Below are 18,659 nucleotides of genomic sequence, written 5' to 3' on the forward strand. Positions count from 1 at the left end.
TACGGGTGTGTATTTTCAATTCCAAGACTAGTGGCTTGAGTAATGTCTTTCTGTAGTACAAAACTCTTGGGCACATGCACATTAGGGCCCTGATTTATGAAAAGTTAGCCCCGCCTTTGAGGCAAAATGACACGAAGATGGTGCTAACTTTTCATAAATCAGGCCCTAAATGGCTTAATAATTCCAATTTGTAGCCCCATAAGCAGTAACTTTACTCTTTTTTCTCACCTTTCCATGATGAGAGAAGGTCCTTGGATTAAAAAAGCCAAAATAAAAGAGCATAAAACCATGTTTTAATAGTTTGATGAAAGTGTGCTTGTGGTCTCGAGTCAGAATAGGAATTTAGCACTGCCCATGCATGCCGCCACTTTGCAAGGGTGTTCCTGTCTTGCACAAATGACTGCTTCCCTGATAAAAAATTGCTTATCTTTGCAAATGCTACACACCCCATCTTATTGGTCCATGCTTCTGGTCATTCTAGTTCTATCAGAGATTTCTCAAGGTAAGCCTCCCACGAGTTAACTTGTTTTTATCTCCATTTGGGATTCTATCTCAAGCCAGCATAAACTGTTCAAAGATCCTCTTTCCACAGCACAAAGTTTCCAACACAGTTTCACAAAGGGATTAAGTTGTTTGTATTTCAGGTGTTGGAGACCAAATTCCAAACGTTCCTGAGCGGGTTAAGACGCTTTGGGTAGACAGAAAACCACTTTGTAGGCTTTCATTTGGAGTGAATTTAAAATGGCTAATTGCTTACCATGCCATATTTCCAGATGGTACATCAGAGTGGGTAAGAATTGGGCCACTATCACTGTTGAAAGGTGACTGTATGATGAACCACACAATTTATTTTCAAGAGCTTGAAGGCGAATATTGAAGACTGTGCTTTTGCAAGTAACAATCTCTCACATATAGACTTATAAATATGAAATTCCATAGAATTCCCCAAATGCCATGCCCGGGCCTACCTATAAACCTCTTTTAAAAATGTAAACTGCTATTTGATTTCGAGGAACAGACCCTTCTGTGTACAAAACACTAGGGGGCATTTCTGCGATCCCCGCTGCGTCTCTCTTGCACTATGCAATGTGGAACAAGAGTAACGCAAACTCAAACTGAGATTTATGAAGCCATACAAGACCACCTTGCTTGGTCCTGAGTGGCTTTATAAATCTCAAGTAAGGCAATGCAGTGCAAATTGCTGCATTGCCTTATTATGCCCATGAGAGGCATTCCATGGGTGTTGTGTGGGTGTTCCCATGCAACATCCATGGATTTTGAAGCATTCCAAGATTTGACAGAAGTGGTACACCTGGGAATGTACTCTACTCACAAAAATGCAACCAAGTCTAAACTGAGGGGTCAGTCCCAAGGGAAATCCAAAGATTTTGGAATTGACACATCACTCACTACATATTGTGGCATGCTTCACCATTGGCACCTATCCACACTGTTAGATTGGTCTTAGATTGGCAGTCAGGTTAGCACCTGTCCAAGCAAGGACACTCACTCCAGTCAAGGTAAAGGAGGATCACCCTCAGCTAACCCCTGCTCACCCCCTTGGTAGCTTGGCACGAACAGTCAGGCTTAACTTCAGAGTCTAGGTGTAAAGTATTTGTACCAACGCACACAGTAACTCAGTGTAAACACTACAAAATAACACAACCCAGGTTTAGAAAAATAGGAAATATTTATCTAAACAAAACAAGACCAAAATGACACAAATCCAACATACACAAGTCAAGTTATTGATTTTAAAAGCAAAAGAGTCTTAAATCCTTTTGTAAACAGTAAGAACACTGTTAGCATTGAAAAGTACCTGGGTAGCATCAAAATAACATGCACAGGTGAGAGTGCACTGAAAAAGGTTAGCAATGCATCGATTTCTCACACGCAAGCAAGACCGTGCGTCATTTCTCCTTCTCCAGTCAGGTCAGCGTGCATCATTTTTCCTCCCCGCAGGAGAACGATGCGATGATCAGGGCAAGCACTTGGGTCCGGGCAGGTACTGAGTCTTTTTTCTGCACCCAGCAAGAAAATCCTGCCGCACAGTATCAGCGAAACCGCGTTGTATGGGTTACGATGTTACCAGCCTCCATAAGCGGGGTTGCACGTTGTTTCTCCAGCCACGTGCATCGATCATCCAGCCACGCTGCAGACGGAGCATCGATTTCAGCCGCAAAGCCAGTGGCGCGTCGTTTCCTCAGCCGTGTCTTAGAGGTTGCATCAGAACTTTCTCCGCACAGCGGTCTGTGTGTGGATTTTCAATCTTGGTCTGCCAGCTTCACCTGTCAAGAACCCAGGAACTGGATAGGGCACCACGCGGCAGGGCAGGAGTCTTAGCAGAGAGTCCAGGTGCTGGCAGGGGAAGTCTTTGATGGCCCTGAGACCTCAACAACAGGAGGCAAGCTCCGGACAAACCCTTGGAGATTTCTTCACAAGCAGGAATGCACCACAAAGTCCAGTTTTTGTCCCCTTTCACCAGGCAGAAGCAGCAACTGCAGGATAGCTCCACAAAGCACTGTCGGAGGCAGGGCAGCACTTCTCCTCAGCTGTTCAGCTCTTCTCCTCTTGATGTCCTCTTGATGTCCAGAAGTGAACTAAAGTCTGTGATTTTGGGTGCCCTTCTTATACACATTTTGGCCTTTGCAGTAGGCTTACGTCAAAGGAAATTCTCTCTTGCTTGTGAAATCCTGCCTTGTCCAGGCCAGGCCCCAGACACACACCACGGGGATGGATACTGCATTGTGTGAGGGCAGGCACAGACCTTTCAGGTATGAGAGACCACTCCTCTCCTCCCTCCTAACACAGATGGCTCATCAGGATATGCAGGCTACATCCCAGCTCCTTTTGTGTCACTGTCTAGAGAGAGGTGCAATCAGCCCAACTGTCAAACTGACCCAGACAGGGAATGCACAAACAGGAAGAGTCACAGAAAGGTTTAAGCCAGAAAATGCTCACTTTCTAAAAGTGACATTTTCAAACACACAATCTTAAAATCAACTTTATAAAGTGATGTATTTTTAAATTGTGAGCTCAGAGACCCCAAACTCCACATGTCTATCCACTCCCAAAGGGAATCTACACTTTAATCATATTTAAAGGCACCTCCCATGTTAAACTATGAGAGGGTTAGGCCTTGCAACAGTGAAAAACGAATTTGGCAGTATTTCCCTGTTAGGACATAAACACATTAGTATATGTCCTACCTTAAACATACACTGCACCCTGCCCATGGGACTACCCAGGGCCTACCTTAGGGGTGTCTCACATGTAAGAAAAGGAAAGGCTTAGGCCTGGCAAATTGGTACACTTGCAAAGTCGAACTGGCGGTTTAAAACTGCACATACAGACACAGCAGTGCAGGTCTCAGCCATGTTTACATTGCTACTATTGTGGGTGGCACAACCTGTGTTGCAGGCCCACTAGTATAATGTGATTTACAGGCCCTGGGCACCTCTAGTGCCCTGCACTAGGGACTTACAAGTAAATCAAACATGCCAATCATGGAAATCCAATTAAATACACATTTTATATAGTAGCAGTTGCACTTTACACTGGACAGCAGTGTTAAAGTGCCCAGATTAACAGAAACAGAGGCAAAATGTTAAGGGAGACCACGCCAAGAAAGCCAAGTCTAACACACACCATGATAGGTTACTAGCGTTTTGTCCAACTTAACAAAAATTGGGAGTTCTTAGATAAATTATCACTATATATGTAACTGGGATCCAAGAGAGTGAACATTTCTTAAGGTACACCGAAGGATATCACATTTATTGAGTGAGTACCTTAGACAAAAATAAAAATCTGAGTTGGATATGTGTGAGTATCAATGACTCAATTACCCTTACAGAGCCAACATGTTTCGGCCTTTGTCTAAAGCCTGCATGGGCCTGAGGCCTTTGTCAGAGCTATTAGCATCCCTGCTTGTCTACTCCAAAATGCCATGTATAGAAATGAATGAAATGGGGCATAAGGCCCTCACCTAATAAAAATTCCTAATAGGAGATAACCTAAGACAAATCAAAAAATGAATGAATGAAAACCATTAAGTACTTAAATCATGGTTCTTGAAACCAATAGTAACTGATGAATGATGTTGCATTGCACATTCAAAGAAGTGATATGAAATTTCCCCCTTGATGACATAACTAGTCATTTTTCACTGCCAAACACTACAATTTGAAAAAGAGCATTCATATCTATCAGTTATGTTACAATCAGGTGAATCACAGCAAATCACTGCAAGCATATCACTCATAGGCATGTGTTGATGCGTGCAAAAACTCATTCATACTCCTTACCCTGATTTCAGGTGGTTCAGGAATCATGGGAGTCAAAGGGAAGGCCTACTCCTGTAGTCACACACTTACAGAAAAACACATTAACTAAAGCATTTGTTAGTTATTGAGACATCCACATATGATTTATATTTGATAAAATAGCCCCTGATTCTCTCATCATGGTGATAGTGAGGTTAAAGCAAGGGTTTTATATGTGCTTATGTAGGGATTAAGAAGAGACAGTTTCCATTAAGATGCCTTTTAGAAAATCAAATCATTCAGCCCTTTTTCATTGCCCTCTTGGCTTATCCACAGGGCCTTTTGAAACTTTTGAGGCAGAATACAGTAGCGTTTTAATAAAGTGAGCCAGCCCGCCCAATCCAGCTTACTTCATTAAGGTGGCAATGCTTGCATCTCAAACCTAGCTTCTTCAAAGTTTGACCACTGCCGAACAAATGCTGTCCATGCAGGCGGTTGTTTTAAGGGGAAGAAAGATGCCAGTTACTTCCTGGTTGTTTCTACGTGATGACGAAATGCTCATGTAACACAATCATGATGTAATTGCCCTTCAGGAAACCTGGGTTGAGCATAGCTGTTCACTGCCAGGGTACTTAGACATATGGAAATCTGCTCACAGAACGAGCAAGAATGGCCGTGCCAAGGGTGGTCTGGCCATTTATGTGACCGTTAAATTAGATGGTAGTATACTACCTCTGGCTTGGGAGGATAATTGGATCCAGTGGATTGTCATACGGAATGGGATTGCGCAGCAGTCCCTTATAATAATTAATGTTTACATTGCCCCTGGAACCAAGGAAAAAGGGGGTAGGTTGTTGCGACTGGTGCAGATTGTAGCCAATCTAGTTGGGGTTTACCCACGTGCTAGTTATCTTATAACTGGTGATTTTAACACAAACCTGTTTCAGGATACAATGGAGGCTCTTGAGGGTCCAGACTGTGTTAACCGCCAGTTAATTCCTGAACAATTAAGGCCCCAGGGTTGTCTGCACTGCCCGTTGGGAGAGTACTTAGTCATGCATCTTAATAGTGTGGGCTTTAAAGTTTTGAATGGTCGCTTATGTGATGATTCCCCCCCCCCAGGGTGGACAAGGTCCGATGGTCAAACTCGCTCCTATTCAGATTATACCATCTGTAATATTGAACTGTTTCCTCTCTTTGAAAGGTTTCAGATTTCCCCTCGGAGTGAGAGCGACCATTGTCCACAAATTGTATTTATTATATCAAGATTTCCTGTTCATGATGCCATGTTGGCTGTTGGTGGTGGCGTTTGTTTCGAATCACTAAAGCGCATAAAATCAAATGCTTCTATTGGTGGCACAATATTGATTGAATGTATCCATTTTTTTAACTCTGAGATTTTGGGTTGTGTGCTCCCTATTAAGTAATGGGTTACACTTTCCTGCCTCCTATGGTTAAAGTTTCGCCAACCCGCGCGCAGCTGTGCTCCACCCTGGTCTTTTGTTGTCACCAGGGAAACCAAGAATCTAAAGAAAGCACGGAATAGGCTAGCAAGGGCAATCAGGAAAAGCCCCGATTCTGAGCGTTTATTCATTGAATATAAACAATTAAGGAAAGGTTATAGGAAGGCTGTTTATGATGACCATCAGACCTATCTCACTCAGTTTTGGGTCAAAATTTTAAGCACAAGCAAAGATCCAAACTCCACGAAATTTTGGTCCCTTATTAATAACCTAGACAGTAATCAAAGGGGCACGGCGTTGTTGACATTCCAGAAGGAGCATGGGCGTCTTATTTGATCAACCATTTTTCTAATAGCAAGCAGGATGGGGAACCACTGGATGAGGGGGCCCACAGATCTACTCCTGCTTTGCTTAAAACATGTCCTTCATCTACAGGGTCTCTAAACCCCACACAGGGAGTAAGGAAGTCCTTCCAATCACGCTTTCCCCACATCATCTCAAGGGCTAAGCAACTTGGAGCCCCCGGTCCCAATGGTCTTCCACAGGCATTATTTAAACAGGATCCTCTCTTTTGGGCTAATCATCTTGCACATTTGTTCGAACACTGCTTCCTAACCTCAACAATACCTGAGTCCTGGCGCAGTGCCATCCTTTATATAAAAATGGTCCAAGGTCAGATCCTGCCAATTTTAGCATGATAGCCCTGCTGGACAATGAGGCTAATTTTGTATTCCAGCCTTTTGTTGCAGGATCTCCGTGCTTGGGCTGAATCGAAGGCCTTAACCCCCATCTTTCTATTTTGATTGACAGGGCGGTCTCTTCAGACTTGACGCTGTTTTGTGGACTTCAAGGCAGCATTCAATTGGATCGCCCGGAGTGCTCTCTGGGCCAAATTACCAAGATGGGGCATCCCTCCAGTACTCTTGGGTCATATTATAGAACTCCACACTAACACCTGGGTCCGTATTAAGTTTTGTGATGGGTGCTCCTTTTCTAGGAAAATTCCGACCACTCGTGGTGTGAAACAGGGTTGTGTACTCGCTCCTCTTCTTTTCAATTTGTTTATTGCTGATATGTCAACATCTCTTGACGCCGTCAATTCTCATCCCCCTAAGATTGGTGGCCTTAGGCTCAGTCACCTGCTTTATGCCGACGATCTTGCTTTGTTTAGTTGTACTAAGATCGGCCTTCAACGGTTTCTTAACCAACTTGCAACGTACACTTACGCTAATCAATTAGAAGTTAACTTGTGTAAAACAAAAGTGGTTCCCTTTGGGAGGAAAAAACATTTGGGCTTTAGCTGGTACTATAAGAACTGCAAACTTGTTTCTGACCAGTCCTACAAATATTTAGGGGTACATTTTGATTCTCGGGGCAGTTTTGTTAATCATAAGAAGGCAATTGAACTTAAAGCTGTGGCTTTGCAGATTGCTTTTTCCAAATTAGCTAACGTGTTAAAGGGGCCGACCCTCATTCCCTTAATGGAAGTTATGAGAGCAAAGATCACCCCTTCGTTGGTCTATGGTCAAGAAATTCTGTTTGGCAAAGGCTTCTGCCTATCAAATAGGTTGGTTAATAAAATCTATAATAGAGTTTTTCATGTTCCGCACCTGGCTTCACCGGCGCATGTACGGTTGGAGTTTGGGCTTCCGGATTTGGTGGCAGTTGATGCTGGTGCTTTTTTGAAGTTGTGTCATAAACTGCGTCAGGCCTCAGATAGCCATCTGGAGGCAGTCCTGTGGCAAGAAATTAGTGAGCTGAAATCGAAGTGTACTTATTCCCAATTTTTGGTTGATTGTAAACGGCGATTGGATGCCGGTGATCTTTGGGAAAGCAATCCCCCCTACTCTTTGTTTAAATCAGAGATTAAAAGGCTTACTAAATTGTACTCTTATCACTCAGACTATTCTCTTCTTGCCCATCGGAAGCATGCCTGGGCAGTAATTGGCTCCTTTAAACCAGGTTTGTCCTCCAGCTTCTTCTCCTGCACATATGGGGTTTTGTTGAAAAAGGCCTTTTTGGCCCTAAGGATGGGTGATTGGGATTTTTTAAAACACTTCCCTCAATGGCAGCTACCCCATGGGGACAGTGTGATATACAGAGGCTGCAGCAACGCAGAGGAAACCATTGACCATGTGATCCGCCTGTGTCCAGCTTTATTAAAGGAGCGTAGACTTTTGCTCCGGAGCAAATGGAATGAATTAGGAACCCACTCCTGCCGACAGGCTATTATCCAGTCTCTGGACCCAGGCAATCCACTGTTGAATGTGTTACTGACCAAATTTAATGGCACTGCGAGCAATGAACACGCTTAGTTGGAATTTTTCCATGCTCTTGCCATTTTGCCAGTTATTGGTTAGGACGAGGAGCTCTATCCGTATTTGATGATGTTCGGTGCAATTATTATTTTATGCACCACACACTTTAGGGCTGTGCCTATGTGTACTGGCTTGTGTTTATGTGGGGCTTCGGGTCAGGTGGCTGGTATTGTATTGTATTGTATCATAATGTCTTTTTAACATGTTGCATGAGCAATTTATGGTGTGCTTTTAGTTTGAACACAGTTCCTGAGGGTATTTGTTTTTGATTGTTTGTCTCTGTCCTTTTTCCTTTTTCTTTGCTTGTTTGTATTGGATTTTATTATCTGTACAATAAATTATTACTTACATTCTCAGAGTGTTTCATTTCTACAAAAAGCTGCATTAATTTTGTGATTGTTTTTTTACACCTGAAGGTCCCCCGTGTGTTCGTTGATCTGAATTTGGATCTTTCTTGTTGTTATGACGACATATTTTAGGCCACAAGGGCAATTTAAAGTGCAAGTGACATTTGTAGAGTCACAGGTGGAATGTTATCTCAAGGACCACAGTGTTGTAATCCCTAGATCAAGTTATTTTACTTGTTTTGTAAGAAACTAGATATTGCAGTGACCACAAGAGTACTGCCAACATAAGGAGTGGATTCCACAAAGATTGTATGGTGATGGCATTTGTACTAGATTGCTTAGGTTTTCTGTGCCCAGTAAGTCTCTGAGTGATCTTCCCCATTTAAATACAAACATGGGTCTCTGTAATTGCAGGGGACCTGATGTGAGGCTCCTCCAATGCTTGTTAATTATTCTTTTCATTTGTTTTGACTATATGCCAAAAGTAGTTACACAAAAAAGGCTTTCAAGTTTAGTGGTTTCAAAAGGTTGCAGGAAAGATTATCTAGGTTACTGCAGGCTCTTTTATTAGATTTTTGCTGAGCTTCATGGGGAAATTTATAGACTCAAATTGCTTGGTCAATAGCTCTGCATGTCGGTCATAATCGTCTTTCTCAGCACTATGTCTCCTTATCCTCAGTAATTGACCTACAGGTCTTTTAATGACTTTGTATAGAAACTGTGATACCTCAGTAGATTATTGCAGTCTGTTGATTTATATATAATACACCTCAGTTCATAAGCTTGCATTGTGTGAAAGTATTTTCAAGTCAAGGAATGAAATTGACTGTCATTGTGAATCTCAGGAAGTTCTTGCATGTATTGATCTAATCATAAAATTCAGATACTTTTGATTCAGTGCCTTTCCAGATGATAAAAAATATAAATGATATATCCCTTTCAAACCTTAATGTTGGTGTCATGTGAAATGGGTATGTTAAAGATGTGTTTATTATCAAAATCATGGACATAGAGGCAAGCCATGGTCGTAGAAAAAGTCCTGCCCATTGAAGTCCCATATATTTGTAAGAAGAACTGATTTTCAAATTGAAAATGCTTTCTATTGAGGACCATGTGTACACAATCCAGTAGGACTTCAATGGGAGTGATGGAATCCCATGTGCTACAGATTTCAATAAAAATAAAGTTCATTTAATTAAAAACCCATGTGAGTAAATATAGGCTAACTAAATGATACATTTTTAACTTGCAATTTCCTTTCTAAACTTAGCATGAGCGGCATTTGCTTGACTTGCTCAATTTGCTAACATTAACAAATTCCAAACTGCTTTAGCTCAGCATGGCCTTTCCTTGATGCAAACTTACTATGCTAACAAAGAAAGTTATAATTTCCATTCGTTATTAACCACTTGACCTGCATCGGAATCTCAAAACTTGCAAGATTAATCTTAAACTGGCTTCTTTATGATTAGTCTTCTAGTGTGAAGATGTGTGAGAGCGGAGGCGATATAAAGCAAATACACTTAAAATGTACATGAATGTTCTTTTTTTCAAAAACTACGTCGAGTGAGATAATGTGTTATTTTAAATTGTTAAAAATTTCCACAAACTGTATTTTGTGTTTAGAACTCTCTTTGTTTAAACTTGCCACCTTGACAGAAACTGTTCCTGTCTCACAATGTCCTCGCCTGTTCCTTTGTCAATTGTACAACTTATCAGAAACATCTTTTATAATTTTGTGACATTGTATTTATTATAAAAGTGTCCCAGGGAAAGAATAGAGGGAGCAAGACTCAGAGACACTTAGACTCAACAGGGCTGCATAACCTCTCAACTCTCAGACAGATTTGTCTCAGCCTAAGACCTTTCCTCTATCAGGGCCTGATATTGTATTCTTTATGAATATTGATAGTTTTACTGGCTAGACTGATTCTTAGACACTTGTACCTTTTTGCTATTTTATTTTACATTGCTTGATATTCTCTGACTAAAATGATTTATGTCTGCTGAACCTCATATACTCTTTTGTGAGGAAGCTCTTCAGAAATTACTTGATTTTAAATGTACTTATTAACTTAGAATTATAGAATAAGGCTGAGAGTATGGGACACACTTTAAGCAATGTTCTGTAACTTATGCTTTACTAGTAAAGAAGGATTTAAAATTCATAATAATAATAAAATCTTGAAATTCTAACTACAGCTCTCATTATTGACTCTGATAGTGTGTCTGTCCTATTAACTATTTTTCTAGGTCCGATGAATCTTGTTAGGAGTTCCAGTGGGTGGGAAGAGACACATTAATACATTTCAATCAACTTACAGTGTGACTCATTTAGACACCCATTGAATCTTAGAGGTGGAATTGAAGTTTAAAAGGTTTATTACAAATTCAAAGGCGACTTATGTAGATGAGTTTCAAAAACATACTAAATAAGTACAAAAGTACCATGGATTGAGCTATAGTATTGGATCTGATTAAAGCGTACAAGCATAAGGCACATCAGAATCTCAGCAGCGGCAATGCAAAACAATAAAAACAACACGATAATCAGAATCCAAAGTTTGATCTTCCTGCCCAATCATTGAATTTAAAGAAATCTAACTATTCTAATAAGCTAAGGGTAACCTAAAGATTCTCCAGTTTATGGAAATAGAAAATTAATAAAAAGTGCCAGCGTCACGGAAATCCCAGTAGAAGTTTTGCAGAAGAGAGTTGTGTAGCATAAAGCCACATCTGCCAAGCAGGGGAAAAGAGGTATGTATCGCTTTAAGTCTTTAAGGGTCCGCTCTAGTCAAAGGGTAAAAGGAATCTGCATGATTCTAACTAGCTAAACACATTTTATTCTCTGCAGAACTATCAGTGGCCCACGTCATCAACAGTAACTTTCCACTGTCTGTGCACAGTTTGAAATGTGCAATTCTCATTAGCCTCTCATCTCTTGGACCACAAACAAGACGCCCATTTATCTCTCCCATGTCCAGGAATCTGGAGGGGAGTTCTTCTTAATGGCTTCTCGTTAACACTCCCCATCCTTGGCAACCCATCTTCTCATACCCATTCATCTACAACTAACAATAAGCTCTTCATTAACTGAAAACTTGTGCAGACACACCAGCAAATAAAGAATATGCAACAAGAGCAACACTCTACTTTGATGGTTAAAAACAAAAAAAAATGAGGCTTTAACTCCAGCCGTTTTAACATAGAAGTCAATGCACATTTGAATATGTGATTAAACCTGCATTTTTCATAAGCTCAATAAATGAAGAATAACTATGAAAATATAACAGTTAACTAAAATATCATAGTACCAATACATTTGAATAAATAACATATATGTGACTTGCATATGACTTTTCTACATTTCTACATATAAGTGCAGTTCGATTATTTGACTTTTCAGTGCACCACGTTTACATGTATACATGTGAACACACATAGGCCCTCATTAAAACTTTGGCGGGCGGCAGAAGCTGCCCTCCAAGGTTGAACCGCCGGGCAGCCACCAATGCAGCCGCACTCCCGCTGGGTCTATTTTGAGATCCCCGCTGGGCCGGCGGGCAGAAACCTGGTTTCTGCCTGCCAGCCTAGCGGGGATCTCGGCCGCAACACAGGATGTCTCCAAATGGAGACAGTGAAAAGCTGCATTGGGCCATGGCAGGGGGCCCCAGCACTTCCCATGCCAGTGGCATGGGCAGTGCAGGGGCCCCCAGGGGCCCCGTGACTCCCCTTTCCGCCAGCCTTTTCATGGCGGTTCAAACCGCCATGAAAAGGCTGGCGGGAGGGGGGCTAGTAATCCCCTGGGCAGCGCTGCCCTGGGGGATTTAAACCGCCGGTACTAAAGTGGTGGGAAACCGCCACGGTCGTAATTACCCAGGAAGCACCACCAGCCTGTTGGCAGTACTTCCGAATGACCCCCATTATATATTGTTGTGATTACAATTACATTGTCATTTCTGGAATGCTTAATGGCACAGCAAAGTTATAATCTATCAACTCTTAAGAATTCACTAAGTTTTTGAGAAATTCTTATTGATGCTCTGATTGCAGTTTCTCCTTCCCTCATTTGTTTCCAAGATCCCCTACTTGGTATCATAAGAGTTGAACGTTTATACATTTAGGATTTTCAAGTCTCCAACATGTTAACTTCTCAAGTAAGATTTCCAATACCTTAAGGGACACTTCTTGAGAAATGCGTGTGTAAAGAGCCTCTACATCAAGACTTATAAGCAAATAAGTATTGGCACAAATTCAATATCTTGTATCAGATTTAATGTCTTTGATGTTTTTAACGTATTTGGGCCACCAAAGATCTCATATAATGATCAGTGAATTTTGACAGAGGTGGAACGAGTGACCCAATCCCCGATACCATAGGTCTACCTGGAGGGGAATGTTTACCTTCATGAAGGTTTGGTAGAATATAAAAGTATGGCACTCTTTGATTTTTTCAATGAGAAAATCAGCTTCTGGGATCGTTATCCACTCATTTTCTTGTTTGTAATTTCTTGCATCCTCAAGTTGTCTCAAGCACTTAAAGTGGGGCATCACCCTAGGTAGGATGACAATACTCCCACCTTTGGCGCCAGGTTTTATAATAATGCTGATTCTCAAGGTCTTCAATAGCTGCCTGCTTACCTTTTATTCAGATTATGATAGGAACGATTGCTGTGATCTCTAAGTTTGTCAATATCGTAAGTTACTGGTTGCTCAAAGTACATAAGCTCAGGTAGCGTGGCAGTAGAAGGTGGGTAGAAATTGTTTTTTTTCCCAAAGGCCAGTGTTTTTTTTCATAGCCTATCATAGTCTGATTGGCAAAGAAAACAGTGTGTTGAATCAACCACATCCTTCCTCAGTTGAAAAATAACTGGTTTGGGTGTAAGGACGAAGCCAAGGCCTTTGTTTAGTAACTGGATTTGTTGTTCAGAGAGTTGGTGATCACTTAAATTAACTATTCCCTTTGTGCTTGACATCCCTGGTTGGGAGTGGGTCTCTCTGGGGCATATTTACATGCTGCCCTGAGTCAAATGAAAGGGCAGGAATGTGCCGTATCTACAGCATATGGTGCATTTCTGTCCTTTCCCCCTGCGCTGTCACACAATGGGCTGCCTAGCACCAGCACAGGCACCCTTGCACCATGGGGTCTGAGTTGTAGGCAGAATTCTTTTTGTGCAGGAAGAGGCACCTTCCTGCCCAAAAACAAATCCTGGGAGGCTTTTTTTTCATTAAGGGGAAATAAAGATGTATATCCTGGTTGCACTTCCCCTGGGGAAGGTAAGGGTTTGGCACATCCCCAGGTTTACATGGCCTTGTAAATCTTAGGTTGTGTCACTTAGTCATAAATATGGCCCTAGGGCTGTGAGCCTTTTAAATCTGAAATCTTCCAAATATAAGTTTCATAGATTGGTACTCTGCACATTACCCATGCATATCTTGTTGACATCAAGGGAGGTATGTGGCATCAAAGCAATACTTCAGGGACACGTGCTTCCAGTAAACTGGTAGACTGTCCATTCGTGTGTTATTCATAACCCAGGCTACCCATGTGGTGATTCATTTGAACCTAGTGGCCCTGTTCCCGTGCCATCACAAATGCACATTTGCCAAATTTGCAAGTGTTAAAAAGCCACATGTTTTAAACAGCACTAATACAGTAAGCGCTTCCATTACGGTTGCTGAGCTGACTTGACAAGTGTAGCTAGCCTAGAAATACGCTAATTTAATACAAGTTTTATTTTCTGTTGAATTTGCCACTTCTAAACATATTAACTTGCAGCGCCAAGCTCTTCCTTTCACCGCCTTGCCACTCAATCCGCTTGACGGGACAATTTCTAGAAAAAATGCCGAACATTCCTTATTGCTTTATTGGCACTCGTCACATATGGGGATTGAAGTCTATACAGAAGGTTAATTTCGTTATTATAACTGCTAATTTGATGAGGGTACATTAGCTCCACCAAGAATGAATTGCGGATATGTGCATGCAAAGTGCAATCAATCAATCAATCAATCATAGTATTTATAAAGCGCGCTATGTACCCGTCAGGGTTTCGAGGCGCTGAGGGGGGGGGGAGCGCTGCTGGTTTAGCGGTCGAAGAGCCAGGTCTTGAGGAGCCTTCTGAATGCGAGGAGGTCCTGGGTCTGGCGAAGGGATGTGGGGAGAGAGTTCCAGGTCTTGGCGGCGAGGAAGGAGAAGGATCTGCCGCCGGATGTCTTGCGCTGGATTCGGGGTACGATGGCGAGGGCGAGGTTGGCGGATCGGAGTTGACGTGTTGGGGTGTAGAAGTGGAGTCTGGTGTTGAGGTAGGAGGGTCCGGTGTTGGGGAGTTTGAAGGTGATCCTCTTGTCTACCGGGAGCCAGTGGAGTTCCTTTAGGTGAGGGGAGATGTGACTTCGGCGGGGTATGTTGAGGTTCAGTCGGGCGGAGGCATTTTGGATACGTTGGATCCGTTTGATGTCTTTGGTTGGGATGCCTGTGTAGAGTGCGTTGCCGTAGTCAAGTCTGCTGCTGACGAGGGCCTGGGTCACCGTCTTTCTGGTTTCTGTTGGAATCCACTTGAAGATTCTGCGGAGCATTCGGAGGGTGTTGAAACAGGAGGAGGAGACGGCGCTGACCTGTTTGGACATGGTGAGGGCGGAGTCCAGGATGAAGCCGAGGTTTCTTGCGTGGCTGGCAGGGGTGGGTGGGGGTCCGAGGACGGAGGGCCACCATGAGTCGTTCCAGGCCGAGGGAGTGCGTCCGAGGATGAGGACTTCCGTCTTGTCGGAGTTGAGTTTCAGGCGACTGTTGTTCATCCAATCGGCGATGGATTTTAGTCCCTCGTGGAGGTTTGTTTTGGCGGTGAGCGGGTCTTTGGTCAGGGAGAGGACGAGCTGGGTATCGTCGGCGTAGGAGATGATGCTGAGATGATGTTGGCGGGCCAGTTGAGCGAGGGGGGCCATGTAGACGTTGAACAACGTGGGGCTGAGGGAGGATCCTTGGGGGACGCCGCAGATGAGGTTGGTGGCTTTGGAGCGGAAAGGGGAGAGACGGACTCTCTGCGTTCTGTCGGAGAGGAAGGATGAGATCCAGTGGAGGGCTTTATCTTGGATGCCGGCTTCCTGGAGGCGGGTCAGTAGAGTGCGGTGGCAGACGGTGTCAAAAGCGGCTGATAGGTCGAGGAGGATGAGGGCTGAGGTTTCGCCGTTGTCCATTTGATGTCTGATGTCATCTGTGGCGGCGAGGAGGGCGGTCTCAGTGCTGTGGTTTCGTCTGAATCCGGATTGTGAGGGGTCCAGGATGGAATTGTCTTCGAGGAAGTGGGTGAGCTGAGTGTTGACGATCTTCTCGATGACTTTCGCTGGAAAAGGGAGGAGAGAGATCGGACGGAAGTTTTTGAGGTCGTTGGGGTCAGCCTTGGGTTTTTTGAGGAGGGGTTGGATTTCTGCGTGTTTCCAGCTGTCCGGGAAGGTGGCAGAAGTGAAGGAGAGGTTGATGATCTTGCGGAGTTCGGGGGCGATGGTGGCGTTGGCTGAGTTGAAAACATGATGGGGGCAGGGGTCCGTGGGGGAGCCTGAGTGGATGGTGTTCATGGTTGCTATGGTTTCTGCCTCGTCCACGTGGGTCCAGGCGGTGAGGCGGCAGTCGCGGGAGGAGACGTCGGGGGTGGGGTCTGGCGGTGGACCGGTGATGAAGCTGTCGTGGATGGTGGTGATTTTCTGGTGGAAGAAGGTGGAGAGGTCGTCGCAGAGTTTCTGGGAGGGCGGGATGTCGTTGGAGTTGCGCTTTCGGATTGGAGAGTTCCTTCACGATGCCGAAGAGTTCTTTGCAGTCGTGGGCGTTGTTGTTGATGCGTTCGGTGAAGTGGGCGCGCTTGGCGGTGCGGATCCGTTGGTGGTGTTCGCGGTTGGCGTTTTTGAGGGCGGCGAGGTTGTCGGGTGTGCGTTCTTGGATCCATTTCTTTTTGAGTTTCTGGCAGTTGCTTTTGGAGGTGGTGAGATCGTCTGTGAACCAGGCTGGTTTTCTCTTTCCTTGGGTGGTGGTGGGTTTCTTGAGAGGGGCAAGGGTGTTGGCGCAGTCGAGGATCCATTGATGGAGGTTGATGGCAGCTGTGCTCGGGTCGATTGCGTCGGGTGGAGGGTTGTTGATGAGGGTGCTGGTCAGTTGTTCTTGGGTGATTTTGCCCCAGCGGCGGTGGGGAGGTAGCTGGATGCGGTGTTGCTCTGTGGTTTTCTTATAGGTGAAATGGACACAGTGATGGTCAGTCCAGTGGAGTTCGGAGGTGTGGCTGAAGGAAATGTGGTTGCTATAGGTGAAGAGGGGGTCAAGGGTGTGTCCGGCGATGTGGGTAGGTGTGTTGACTAGCTGGCGGAGACCGAGGTTGAGGAGGTTGGAGGTCAGTGACGCAGTGTTGACGTCGTTGGCATTTTCCAGATGGTAGTTCAGATCTCCCAGGAGGATGTAATCTGGGGAAGTGAGGGCGTGGGTGCTTGCAAGGTCGGCGATGGTGTCGTTGAAGGGGGGTCTTGGTCCTGGAGGGCGGTAAATGAGGGTTCCTCTGAGGGTCGTGTTGGGGTCCGTGTGGATCTGGAAGTGGAGGTGTTTGGCTGTCCTGAGGGTGTCGTCCGAGTGGGTGTGGATTTTGAGGGTAGCTTTGTGAGCGATGGCTATTCCGCCGCCGATTCCGTTGGTTCGATCTCTTCTGGTGATTTTGTAGCCGTCCGGTATGGCGATGGCGATGTCCGGAGACGAGGAGTCGTTCCACCAGGTTTCGGTCAGGAAAGCCACGTCAGGAGCAGTGGTGTCGAGCAAATCCCAGAGCTCGATGGCGTGTTTTCGTGCGGAGCGGGTGTTGATGAGGATGCAGTTCAGGTGGTTGGGGTTGGATGTTTTCGTAGTTGGATTGGTCGTTCTGATGCAGGAGAAGTTGCAGGTACGGCAGGAAAAAGGTCCTTTAGTGTGCTTCGGGAATGCCCGGTAGCATTCAGTGGAGGGGACGGGGTTGAAGGCGCGGAGTTCGTTGATCGAGTAGCGGATGCGGGGGGTGCAAGGGCCAGGGGGTGTGGCACTGGGCGCGGTCCAGGCGCGGACGGGCGCAGACGGGCTTGCCTCTGGCGCGCCTCCGGCGCGCCAGCGGCGCGGACGCGCAGCGCCAGCCATTAAGAAGGGAGGGGGGAGGGAGGAGCTGCTGGGAGGCGGGAGGCGGGAGGGAGCGGCAAATGGGGGCGCGAGGGGGGCGGGGCCGCAGGGAGGCAGCGGCAGGGAACGGGGAGCGCACAAGGGGCAAAACACTGAAAACGAGCAAAATACAAGCAGTTACAATAAGAAAAGCACACAATCAGAAAAACAAAATGGCACAATATACGATCGGGGAGACAGCAATCAGGGGGGCACAAAGGGGGCAGAAGCGCCGGCGGCGAGGCGCTGAAAAAAGCGAAAAAAACGAAAAACACTTACGGGACGGCGGAAAGCGGCACACGGGTCAAGTGAAGCTAGTCAGAGCCCACTAGACCCCAGGGATGAGGCGCAGGAGGATGCCTGCGGGTGGAGGAGGGCCTCGAACACGCAAACAGAAGCGTGGTCAGGGGACAGAGGCAGGAGGCAGCAGGTTGGTGCTGCGGTCGTGGGGGGCGAGCTCAGGACCTGAAACAGGTCAGAGGTCGCTCAATCGCGACGCGCAGCGCCAGCCATTAAGAAGGGAGGGAGGAGCAGCTGGGAGGCGGGAGGCGGGAGGGAGCGGCAAATGCGGGCGCGAGGGGGGCGGGGCCGCAGGGAGGCAGCGGCAGGGAACGGGTGCCAGCAAACGCAGTGCCAGCAGTCGGAGGGACTTCCGCGTTTCACAAAATCTTCACACTGTAACCAGTGCATTTCCTTCCTTTTTAATTTGGCTTTCGAGTTTAATGACGGACTAGATTTGAAATGTCTCCCTCTCCTACGAAATATCTGTTACTTTACCCTTTAAAGGTGACTTGCCCTGTCTCTGACTGATACAGAAATCGGTAGAGATGAAATATGCAATAAAAACAATCCTGCTCGTAATCTGTGAATTTAAAATCAGAACAGCCAAAAAGACGCAGCTACAATGAGTCAGATTACAAGAGATTGTTTTGTATATAGTTTATTTTATTTTGATAACGTCCTTCTGGTAGTTTGATGTTTCTGTTAGGGAAACCACGAATTGTTCAAAATATTGCCATCCATGTAGTTTAGTAGAGGATGACGTTACGATTTTGTTTCCATGACTAATGAACATAATTTTGGTGAAAACACTCAAATTATTCTTT

This window comes from Pleurodeles waltl, chromosome 2_2 (genome assembly GCF_031143425.1).
Source record: "Pleurodeles waltl isolate 20211129_DDA chromosome 2_2, aPleWal1.hap1.20221129, whole genome shotgun sequence".
Taxonomy (NCBI): domain Eukaryota; kingdom Metazoa; phylum Chordata; class Amphibia; order Caudata; family Salamandridae; genus Pleurodeles; species Pleurodeles waltl.